Source organism: Neoarius graeffei, chromosome 28 (genome assembly GCF_027579695.1).
Source record: "Neoarius graeffei isolate fNeoGra1 chromosome 28, fNeoGra1.pri, whole genome shotgun sequence".
In the NCBI taxonomy this organism is placed as follows: domain Eukaryota; kingdom Metazoa; phylum Chordata; class Actinopteri; order Siluriformes; family Ariidae; genus Neoarius; species Neoarius graeffei.
In genome coordinates, this window is record NC_083596.1 from 16,291,784 (window position 1) to 16,304,270 (window position 12,487).

The 12,487-nt window shown below is 39.6% G+C and overlaps 1 protein-coding gene across 1 annotated transcript in view; it reads left to right on the forward strand.

Moving 5' to 3' along the window:
• The window catches only part of srrm3 (serine/arginine repetitive matrix 3), a 115,935-nt gene that overhangs the window by 84,717 nt on the left and 18,731 nt on the right, over positions 1-12,487 (forward strand). The window lies entirely within an intron of this gene.

The following is a 12,487-nucleotide window of genomic DNA, read 5'->3' on the forward strand; positions in this document are numbered from 1 at the left end:
TTGCATCAACTCTACTTTTAACAACACTCTGTAAATGTGTGGGAACTGAGGAGACCAATTGCTGTAGTTTTGAAAGAGAAGTTGTCCCATTCTTGTTTGATATACAGTTTCAGTTGCTCAACAGTTCCAGGTCTCCTTTGTCGTATTTTGCGCTTCATAATGTGCCAAATGTTTTAAATGGGAGACAGGTCTGGACTGCAGGCAGGCCAGTTTAGCACCTGGACTCTTTTACTACAGAACCATGCAGAAAGCAGTTTGGCATTGTCCTGCTGAAAGAAGGAAGGCCTTCCCTGAAAAAGATTTTGTCTGGATGGCAGCATATTGCTCTGAAATGATGCCTTCCCAGATGTACAAGCTACCCATGTCATGTGCACTAATGCACCCTCATACCATCACACATACTGGCTTTTGAACTGTGTATGGATAACAAGCCGGACGGTCCCTCTCCTCTTTAACCTGGAGTACATAATTTCTAAAAAGAATTTCTACTTTTGATTCGTCAGACCTCGGGAGCATTTTCCACTTCGCCTCAGTCCATTGTAAAAGAGCTCAGGCCCAGAGAAGGTGGTGGTGTTTCTGGATATTGCTTATATGTGGTTTTAACCTGCATTTGTGGATGCAGTAATGAACTGTTTTCACAGACGATGGTTTTCTGAAGTGTTTCTGAGCCCATACAGTGATTTCCACTACAGACACGTGTCTGCTTTTAATGCAGTGTCTCCTGAGGACCTGAAGATCACAGGCATCCAGTGTCAGTTTTCAGCCTTGTCTCTTGCATACAGAGATTTCTCCAGATTCTCTGAATCTTTTAATGATATTCTGTACCATACATAATGTGATCCCCAAATTATTTGCAGTTTTACTTTGAGGAACATTATTCGTAAATTGTTGCACTGTTTGCCCACGGAGTCTTTCACAGAGCGGTGAACCCCTCCTCATCTTTACTTCTGAGAGACTCCGCCTCTCTGGGATGCTCTTTTTATGTTTTTTTTTTTAGTCACAACTTTTTTAGTCTTTTGTTGCCCCTGTCCCAACTTTTCTGAAATGTCTTGCTGACATTAAATTCAAACTGAGAATATGTTTAAAAAAAAGCCCAACAACAATAAAATTTCTCAGTTTCAACATTTGATATGTTGTCTTTGTACTATTTTCTATGAAATATCGAGTTTCCATGATTTGCAAATCTGCAGGTTGTGTTTTTATTTATGTTTTACACAGTGTCCCAACGTTTTTGGAATTGGAGTTGTAAATGCAATACCTATTACAGTATTATACAGTGCATGGATTATTGTGTGATATTGTACAATTTAGCCCAGAGAACTCAAATTTCTATTTGTGTTGCACTGTTTTTCAAAGATATTGGAAAAACTTGACACCCAAAAGCAGGCATGGCACAAAAACTGGAGTATGTGACACAAGGTATTGAGCTCTATCAAATTTACCCCAACATGCCATGTTGTACAATAGATTAAATCTACTACATGACCATTTCAGACGCAGTCAAGTGGCTTAGCAATGATAAATTCAATGCCTTTCAAAGACAAAGTTTAATCGCTGCCAGCCAGGCCATAGATTGTGATTCCTAAACCTGATTTGGATGACCTTTAATGATTATTTCTATAGTTGTTTTAACCCACTCAGGTTTTCGGTTAATGTTTTTACATCAGCTTAGCATTGATTTTACTTATTTCATTGTTCTTTCAACATGAAATCAAAAGCAAGCAAGTATCTTATGGGTGCAAGTGTGAAAATGGTCAGTGTATCTAAACTTCTTCAGTTTAACCACCAAAAACATTCCTGTCAATTTTAATGATACCTAAATTACTAGTCGGATTTCCTCTGCATGCATTCTTTTGAGAAGGTCTTATGTGCTGTCTCTTTCTCTTTTTTCACTTGCTTGCTTCATTCCTCTTTTCATTTCTATTTAATTGAGGTGGTATCTTCCCGCAAAAAAAATAAATGCCCAAACTTTTCTGTCTTGTTTGTGTAAAAAGCACTCATATGCTTTGGAACGGGACCAAGTAGGTTAACAGGGTATGTGTATTAGTTTCTTCTTGTCAACACAGTTTGAACGCTCATGTTCTGAGTAACACAATAGACCCCTTTTCCTCCAGACTGATCACAAACCTGAGAGCTGGTGTTTCAAAATGAGCTTCTTTTACTTGCTTCTTGTGGACTATCACTCTGACCTGCATGTTACCTTCTGGGTGACAGCGTCACCTCTGTTAAACTGTTTCTTCTCTGCTTATGATAAAAAAAATATGTCTAGATATATTAAAAGGAAGTGTCGCAAGCTTGTGATTATCTACTCTACCCTTTATAAACTTTTAGCCAACCGGCTGGACATCGTACCATGTGGCGTCCAGTCGATTGGTTGAGAGTGATGTCATTGTTAAAGGAATATTCCAGCGTTTTTCAACCATAACTTGATCTGCTGCATCTGTAATGTATGGCTCATTAATATGGAATAGAAATTTGACACATTTCCCTGTACTGAGAAAAGAACAGAAAAGTTGTTTACTATAAATTCATTTTTAATAGAAGAATGTTGAATTTAAAACCTACAAGTGTATCACACAAAACTACAATCTTTACACTTTAAGAATAAAGGAATTAGGATGCGGAAGAAACTTTTAACTAGGCTTATGTGATATAACAATGCTTATTCTATCCACATTCACTGGATATGAGCTAGGATATGAGCTAGAATATATACCGTGAGTAGAAAAAAAAATGATGGAGAGTGTTACTTAAACAACCGAGGACAAAATAAAACTCTATTCGAAAACAAACCCCCCCAAAAATACACAAAAGCAACAAAATATGGAGTAAAAGTGTTTGATAGTAAGAATGTTTATTTTTTTCGCGGTCCGGTTTCCATCAAATCCTGCGCTCTGATTGGCTGGCAAGCGGGTCTGTATCCTACGATACGGACCCCAGTTACGGACCCTGGTTATGGACCTCTGGCGATTCGCTCGTTCACAACAACAAACATAGTAGCATTTTTTGTCAACATTTATCTTTTTTAATAAGATTTATTTATAAGATTATCAAAAATCTTATACATTTTTGCCAGCATTTCTCAGGAGAATAGCATTAATTTTACAGCATGGATAGCAATACAGTGTTCACAGCGAAAGCGACTTTTACTACCCTGAGGAAGAAGAAATAAAAGAAAACATTTCAGGAGAAATTTAAAAACCTGTAACTATTGCTAACGCCAAGCAAAAACATGGCTGAATCCTGAATGACTCAATTTTGTATAAATAGGGGACGTGGCAAAGTGTAGTTTTTTTCCTGCCATGGAAGTGCACTTGTATACTGAGGAGGAAGCAATTTGCATTACAGCCGTGAATGAGGATTCAAAATGGCGGCTCGCCTCGGCTCGGTTTTCCCTTTCGGGTGCTCTCGTTTTCTGTTAGAATTTAGTAAAGAAAAAAAATATATATATTATTTACCAGCTTAAGGTCGGTCTGTATGGTGAAATACCGTGACCTCGGCCTTGAATACTGACCTCGGCCCAGACGGCCTCGCTCAGTACTTTCAAGACCTCGGTCACGGTATTTCACGATATGGACCTCCCAGCTGGTAAATAACATATATATCTTTTTTAATTTTTCAAGAATTATTATTATAACATTTTTCACAAATTGCTCCTGTCATTTCGCCGGTTTGTTAACATTCTAAGCGGAAATTATTTTGTCGGATGATTTGTATAAAGGTTTTATTTATCGAACTTGCAAAGAATAAAAATAAAAATGCTCTCTTTCTCAAAATCCACTGAATGTGGATAGAATAAAACAGTTATTCCACTCAATCTCATTGTACATGGCTTATAGCCGACTCAGCGCTATGTGCCTCATCGGCTATCAGCTCATGTATGACTCGATTTTGTGGAATAATTGTTAAATAATAATCTTTACACAATATTACATTGTTACGATATCCAGTGACATTTACTATGATTAACTTTATCTATGTTGCATAGGAGCACTGCAATTTATCCCTAATACCCTAATATCACTCCAAATAAAATAAATTGAAAGCTTTTTTCCGAAATAAAACTGGAGATGAGTCAATCAACACATGAATCAGGAATGATTTCTACAGGCGATTTGAACTGTCCAGTATTAACTATTGAACTGGAAGCCCCGCCCCCTTCCCCAAACTGAAAAGCTCTCAGGTTCTTCAGCACTCATGGTACATCCTTGCCTTCTATCATGGTAAATAGAGAATGTGTTCAGTTCATTAACATGAAATAAAATCTATCAGTATTGAATTTTGCTAACATTAGACAAGAATATATTTAACATCAGTTAACAGCATTTGTTACCTCCGCGAACTTTGTTGGAGGAGGTTATGTTTTTGCCTCCGTTTATTTGTTTCTGTTCCCAACGTAACTGAAAAAGTAGTGAACGGATTTTGATGAAATTTTGAAGGAAGGTGAGCCATGGGCCAAGGAACAATCGATTAGCTTTTGATGCAAATCCTAATATATGGCTTGGTGGAGGTATGTGCCCTACCGAGTGCCCTTCTAGTTTGGAATGTACCAAAAAATTTCACACAAAAATGGCCAGATATGGCATTCGATTTTGGCCAAAAGAGGAAAAAAAAGGATGAAAATTTTGACTTCAGAAGATTAAAGAGGCCTACAATGAAATTCCAAATCCAATAATTTACACATAATGGGAAAGGATAATTAGAAAGTGATTAAATGTGCTGGTTTTTGCTCTTCTGCACTGGCCAGTGTCAGGGTGTAGGCACTTAAAGATGCAGGCGCAGGGGAGAGCGGGTGCGTCACAAACTGGAAACCAGATCCAAATCGGAAGGCTGAATATGTAGTCAGGGTCGGGCAAGGGTCGGTCGATGTGCAGACGGAATATCAAAGAGCAGGCGAGAAGTCAAGGTTGGGGGAAAACATAAGCAAAGTCAAAACACTAGAAGTCAGGCACAATAATGATAAGGCTCGGTATGATCAGGCACAGGGACACAGAACAATACTTCGCACTGAAGTGAGTGTGTGCAGGGCTTGAGTAGAGTGGTGATTAGGTAGATGATGGGGGACAGGTGCACCGACAGGAGAGACAGGGTGCTGTGGCATTTGGGAGATGTCGTCTGGAGCGGCCATGTTTGGATGCCACTCCGAACTTAGACTTTCAGCAATATTGTTGACAGCCAGGACATGTTCAAACACTTCAACTGGCATCAACAGTGAAAATGTTGGACATTAGATGATTTGCAAAAGCATTACATCATAAAGGAACTGTTGGTTTCATTACTGTTTACTGCACATTAGTGTAAATCAGTGACTTTACAACTGGTTACACCCTTCTGCACTCCTGAAATGGAGGATATGCTTGTTTTGCTGTCTTTTTAGGCGATTGGTTCTAGACAGTTAAATCATTTATCTCAAATATTTTAAGTAGTAAATCCCTAGCAGAAACAACAACAACGACAAGTGTTGCCAGGCAAAACAAACCTCACCCGGCAGCACTTATTTTATACCTATATGGTGATAATGGTAATATTTCTCAATCATCAGCTGTCAGGTCATAGTCTTATGAAAATCCATGACCTTGAGTTTGACATTTCAAAGTCATTCAAGGTCAAAGGTCATGGCAGCAACTGAAAGCCCATATGGGACTTCTTACATGTTGATAATGGTAACCATCTGGCTGTCATGAACCATTTTAAAGTTATAGCCCTTTGAAAACTCATAACCTTCAGTTTGACCTTTCAAGGTCACTCCAGGTCAAAGATTATGGAATGCCCATATGGCACTTCCTGTAAGTTGATAATGGTAAATATCTATCTACCGTCAACCGTTTTCAAGTTACAGCCCTCTGAAAATCTGTGACCTTGAGTTTGACCTTTCAAGGTCAAAGATCATGGTGCCAAATGAAAGGCCATATGGGAGTTCCTATATGCTCAAAATAGTAAACATCTGTCTATCGGCAACCATTTTTGAGTTGTAATGGAAAATATGTTATTTTGACCAAAAGGTTGACCTTTCCAGTGATCTTGAGCTTCACCTTGACCCGATTACTCCCAAAATTTAATCAGGTAATCTACGGAGCATTGCCCACCTACCCTGAAAATTTGAAGTCAATCGGTGCAACCGTCTAGACGCTAGATTGTTAACAGACAGACACACAAACAAACTGCACTGATTACAATACCGTACTATTAAAACTAGTACAATATGAGGTAACAGCAAGGCTGCACAAGTGTGTTCGTAACTTTCTTTGTATAATATAGATACTTAGTCACTGTCTAAAAGCGGTGCTCCTGATGAGTGTATGAGCAAAATATTTACAAGGGCACAAAATCAACCTGAATAGAATAAAAATATTATAGCACATGAACCATCGAATTGTGTAGTGTCGTGTATTTCATGTCAGTAAATTGCTGCATTGTCTTGTGACAGTGATATCAGTAATGAGATACGCATCGCAGTTACAAATCCATATTTATTCCTTTCTTTGACACTGCGTACCACGGACTAGAAACAACACCACGACTTTATTATTGTGTGACTCTGCTGGGCGCCTGGTGGACTGCAGTGAACCAGCGTTTTTACTTTACAGCATTACTATATAGTTACGATCGAATATTATCGGACGTAAGAACTAATCATTATCGATTTGTGCTAGTTTTAGATTATCTAAAACTCAGGAAAGATGCTTATAACTGCTATTGAACTACACTACACAGTAATTATGTTTAGACAAGTGTGCAGAGTAAGAAATCGTTCAGGTAAAACAGCGTACAATGTAAAGATACTATATATTGCCCACTATGGAAAAACAGTAGGATTAAAAAAAAAACTAAAAGAAAAACACTTCTTTGAAAAAAACTATTGGAAAACATCCTCCTGGACTGAATTCAATGTATGAGCTCCGAGGGTTCGAGCTGCAGTCTTGATATTTCAGACTTGAGACATCAAACAGTTGTCTGGTTCCAACTGTCAACTGTCCAACAAGCTAGTTGACTAATAAAACTGTTTTAACTCGTTTTATATGAAACGGTTGTGGATATTTCCCGTAAAATTTGTTAATAATCTTAATAAATAAATAAATCTAAAATAAATGAATGAATGAATGATCTTAATACTTAAAGTAAACAATCCCACTTTTTTTTAAGCAAATTAAAAATAAGTGCTGGATAACAACCCATCTCTCTTATGGAAATAAAGATACAAATTTCGTTGTCCGGTGGTGAAGTGTTTATGAGATACGTTGCCGTGCGCTTATGGTTGGGTTCCCTGTGGTGGTATACTTACATCATACGGTTGCAAAAGCCATCAAAAACCAGGGGTGGGTTTCCCAAAAGCCTCTTAACACTAAGAGCATCTTAATTAGGAGAGCGCGTGTTCATTGTGATGCTTACTCGACCATTTAACAATGATCTTTGTGCTACGATGATTTTGGGAAACACACCCTAGGTCGCTGTTTTACCATATTCTTTTAAATACGTTTTGCACATGTTGTGCGTGGGTGAAAGGGTGAGTTCTACAGAATTTGAAAAATATATTTCACTGAAGAATTTAGGGTGGTACGGTGGTGTGGTGGTTAGCGCTGTCGCCTCACAGCAAGAAGGTCCGGGTTCGAGCCCCGTGGCCGGCGAGGGCCTTTCTGTGCGGAGTTTGCATGTTCTCCCCGTGTCCACGTGGGTTTCCTCCGGGTGCTCCGTTTTCCCCCACAGTCCAAAGACATGCAGGTTAGGTTAACTGGCGACTCTAAATTGACCGTAGGTGTGAATGTGAGTGTGAATGGTTGTCTGTGTCTATGTGTCAGCCCTGTGATGACCTGGCGACTTGTCCAGGGTGTACCCTGCCTTTCGCCCGTAGTCAGCTGGGATAGGCTCCAGCTTGCCTGCGACCCTGTAGAACAGGATAAAGCGGCTAGAGATAATGAGATGAGATGAGATTTCACTGAAGAATTTATTGTCAGAAGTACCTCCATTAGAATTCCTATATATGTGATCTTTAAAGGAGAACTGAAATAATTTTTAAACTTGCTTTATTTCTTAATTAACGTGTTATTCTGTTACGTTTTCAGTTTTAGTAACCTTATATCATGACTCGTATTGGCAACTGATTGCAATTAAATATACTTATCGGCCTATTCGGTTTTTAGCCATGTTGAATTTAGTTCGTTTGGTCCACGGCAGGCGTCGCTTATCCGTGCAATCTTGACGAGACTTGTGTGAGACTTCGAAACGTGACGTGTCAGCCAGGTGTCAGTGCTGCCATTTTGAAAACTGTTTTCCAAACAAAATATTGCACAAAAACGAGTTTAAATGACGATTACTGCCTACTTTTTTTTCAAACTTTCCTGATTGCTATCAAAACAAACAAAACGTCTGGCTTGATTACATCAGCATTCGAAAGAGGGCGCGCGCGTCTTTTGACAACGTTGGCAGATGTCGGTCACTTTGATTTCCGCTGTACGTTTTACTTCCGTCCTACGATGTCTCGCACAGGTCTCAACGAATCTCGTTTACGGCCATTGCTTTGACATATGGACTGATATATTACAGAGCATATTTCAAACAATTCATAACTTGCTATAGCAGCGACAAAATAGCCATCAAAAATGCATTCCGATATTTAATAAAATGAGATAAATAGAATTTTGATGATAAAAAATATGCCTTCAGTTCTCCTTTAAGCAGGATCTAGGATGATGTTCTTTCTACAGTACGAGGAATCTTGTCAAAATTCATCTCTGGTATTACATGTACAGTACAGATGCAGTAAATGGCTATTAGGTTGGAAAACTCTGGAGATTTCCTTAATTAGCAGCAAATTTGACACTTCACTCATGAGAGGTTTCATTTTACAAGCTAAAAATCATTGTTTGCAGACTCATTACCCATCATTAATACTGAATTTCCTGCTGTACTATTTGAATTTACATTTCAGTGACTTTGGAAATGTACTGGGATTTTCTTTCTGATGTTTTCTAAATCTTAGTCTGTCTAGGCGTAACTGGAAAACTCGGAACTAAATAGGACAGCGTTTTAGTGAAGGCGTTTCACTAAAGGGACCCAAGCCATTGACAATCACACACACACACACACACACGCACATGCTCACACACATGGTTTTTACATCCTAAATGTTCACTACAAATATTACAAATAAGGCTTTGCGAGAACAAAGAGAGTTCTACCTCAGCATTTTCCCTGTCTTTAAAACAAATCCCGAAAATGTGACTGGGGTCCCTTTTCTGTGTGCTGACTATAGTTCTCCATCCTAGCACTCAACACCCCTCCACCTCTTCCTGTCCATCCGTGGTGTGTGGCACTCTTCTCTGTCATCCTGACATGCTTTCTGCCCCATCGACTACAGTGTGCATGTTCATTCCCTTCTTCATTCCATTCTTCTCGCAGGATCAATTTGTACGATGGATTTAATTTTTTGTCTCTTATTTTGACTGTAATTTAGATGCCCTGATCTTCTTAACCTGAACATGGCTGTACATGTGTCCAAGCGAATAAGACATGTAGATTTCTGTTTTTTTTTCCTTTCTTTCTTTTTTGAGGGGAGTGGGTGGGGGGAGTTGGTTAAATTTCATTCTCAGTTATTTGTCAAATTTGATTTTGGCTGACATTTTGGTTGGGTTGGTCTCCTTTTTAAGTTTGTGGACCAAGTAATTAGCTGGGATACTAAAAAGAACTCATTGTCTTTTTCCCATTTCGCTGCGGAGAATTTTCCTTTCTCCTTCCCCCCTCCTCCTTTTTTCTTCCTTTCTCGTTCTGTCAATATTGCATACGTGTCTCTGATTGAAATGGAAGGTAGGTAATGCTCTGCCTACGCACGTGGTCTCTATGCAGATGAGAATGTGACAAGCACCCTAGCTTGACTGTTTCTCTCTCTTTCTTCTCATTTTTATCTATGATGAAAAAAAAAACACTTTGGCGGATTACTTTTCATTGTTTTTTTTCTCCTTTTTTTGTTTTTCTTTCTTAGTAATATGTTCTCTATTATTTATACAGTATTTTCAACCTTGTTTTCCAACATGAAAATTTTAGCTTTGCTCTATTGCTGAAGTCGTCAGTACACTGCCCTCCCCTCAAGTCCATTTCTCGTCTCTTTGTTCTTCTTTCGTTTGACTAGAATGCATTCATGTCTGTGCCGCATCCCTTTTGTCTCTTGGTGATATGGTACATTCGTCTTATTATTGTTTGAGACATTTATGTTCCTTTTTTTTTAATTTCATTTCGTTTTATTTTTCAAGCTACAAAACCTTTGATTCAAAAGACAGAAGTTGATTATAGTTGTGTGTGAGTGTTGATTATTCTGTTAATTAGCCTTCAAAGCTTTATATATTGTAACATCCTGAAAATGTGGGGTTTGTAGTTAAACAATGGATGCACAGTTGAATTTTTTGCACATCATTCATTCCCACTTAGTGCCTAAATACCACCAAATAATGAGTCCTGCTGCGCTCACACCGGCACACCACATCACCTCGTTCAGCTTTGGTTGCTGGAGGACATTTCTATCTTTTCTGGTGCGACATTCACACAAGCTAGCCATGCATGTGACCACAAAGAAATGCCTTCCAGCTAAAAATAAAAATTCTGTCGGGATAGACCTTGTGTATAACATGCATCCGAGTAGGATCACTGTCATCACTGTCTAAAAACATTGTGCTCTTCATAATTTCTAACACCTACAGTGTTTTACGGACTTGAAGCGTTTATGTGGCCCATTCTATAATTGCGGGTACATTTCAAGTGTTGAAAGAAAACCAAAAAAAATGTTGTCCTCGTCAACTCTGTTATCATTAAACTGGGTGAGCCCTTAAAGGAGAACTGAAGGCAAATTTTTTATTATAAAAATTCTATTTATCTCATTTTATTAAATATCGGAATGCATTTTTGATCGCTATTTTGTCACTGCTATGGACCTTTTTCACGTGACGTCACGACAAACGCGGCCGCCATTTTGGACATGTACTACCAGTAGTTTACCACAGCCAACATTGAGGAACGGCAGCAAAGAAAGTTTTTACTTTCAGCAAGACTTCCATCATGCCACTATATTGTTGTGCACCTGGATGTAGTAACCATCAACAAACAAGGCAAGGTTTATCATTTTATCGGATCCCGACGGAGAAGATGGATAGCGGCCATTAACAGGAAAGATTGGCAGCCCTCGGCATACCAACGCTTGTGTAGTGACCACTTTGTTGGAGGTAAGACGAATAAAATTAGCCAGAAAAGGCATTACATTGCTGTTAACATTCTGTGGCGGCGAGTGTGTAACCAAATAGGCTAAAATAACCCATTGTAACCTCTTTGTTCTTCTGTAGTAGCTATTGTTGACTAGCTAATGTCAACAACATAGTAGCTAGTATGTTACTGTAGCAATGTTTACGTTCAGTCATTTGGATGACTGTTAAAACCTTTCAGTCTCAAGTTTTTCCTTTACTGTATTTACTAGTTTACTGTAATTATGATCCGGCAGCTATTTACACTGGATCCAGTGTAAATAGCTGCTGGAGCCAACGTCCGAGGTTCCGGAGCACGCTCCGGCTTGCTCCCCCTCAAATTAAGCAGCGTGCTCCGGCTTGCTCCCCCTCAAATTAAGCAGCGCGCTCCGGCTTGCTCCCGGAGTGCTCCAGCCGAGGTTCCGGAGCGCGCTCCGGCTTGCTCCCCCTCAAATTAAGCAGCGCGCTCCGGCTTGCTCCCCCTCAAATTAAGCAGCGCGCTCCGGAACCTCGGCCGGAGCACTCCTGGAGCAAGCTGGAGCGCGCTCCGGAACCTCGGACGTTGGCGTGTACAGTATGTGTATGGCGATGGGTTTTTAACGACATAGGTATACAGATCATGTGGGCCGAAGTCAGGTAAAGACGAGGGCTTCGTGTACTTCCGTACGTCAGTGAACAATCCTGGTGGAAGCAGGTAAACGTCGTTCTCTAAGCCTGCTAACCTCAATTTTTGCAAATACCTCTCCCTCTGCTCGCCCTGTAAATGCCCTACGTCGCTGGATAGTGAAGGTGTTTTCTGCATCTCGCTTCTTTTTCTTTTATGTTTTTCGTTTGTCGCCTTCCTCGCATTCAAACTGATTTGAGCCGAAGTCCACTACATGTCCAAAATGGCGGTCGCGTTTACGAACGTCACGTGACTGAAAAGGGTCTATAGCAAGTTATGAGTGTTTGAAATATGCTCTGTAATATATCAGTCCATAAGTCAAAGCAATGGCTGTAAACGAGATTCGTTGAAACCTGTGCGAGACATCGTAGGACGGAAGTAAAACGTATAGCAGAAATCAAAGTGACCAACATCTGCCAACGTTGTCAAAAGACGCGTGTGCCCTCTTTCGAATGCTGACGCAATCAAGCCGGAAGTTTTGTTTGTTTTGATAGCAATCAGGAAAGTTTGCAAAAAAAGTAGGCAGTAATCGTCATTTAAACTCGTTTTTGTGCAATATTTCATTTGGAAAACAGTTTTCAAAATGGCGGCACTGACACCT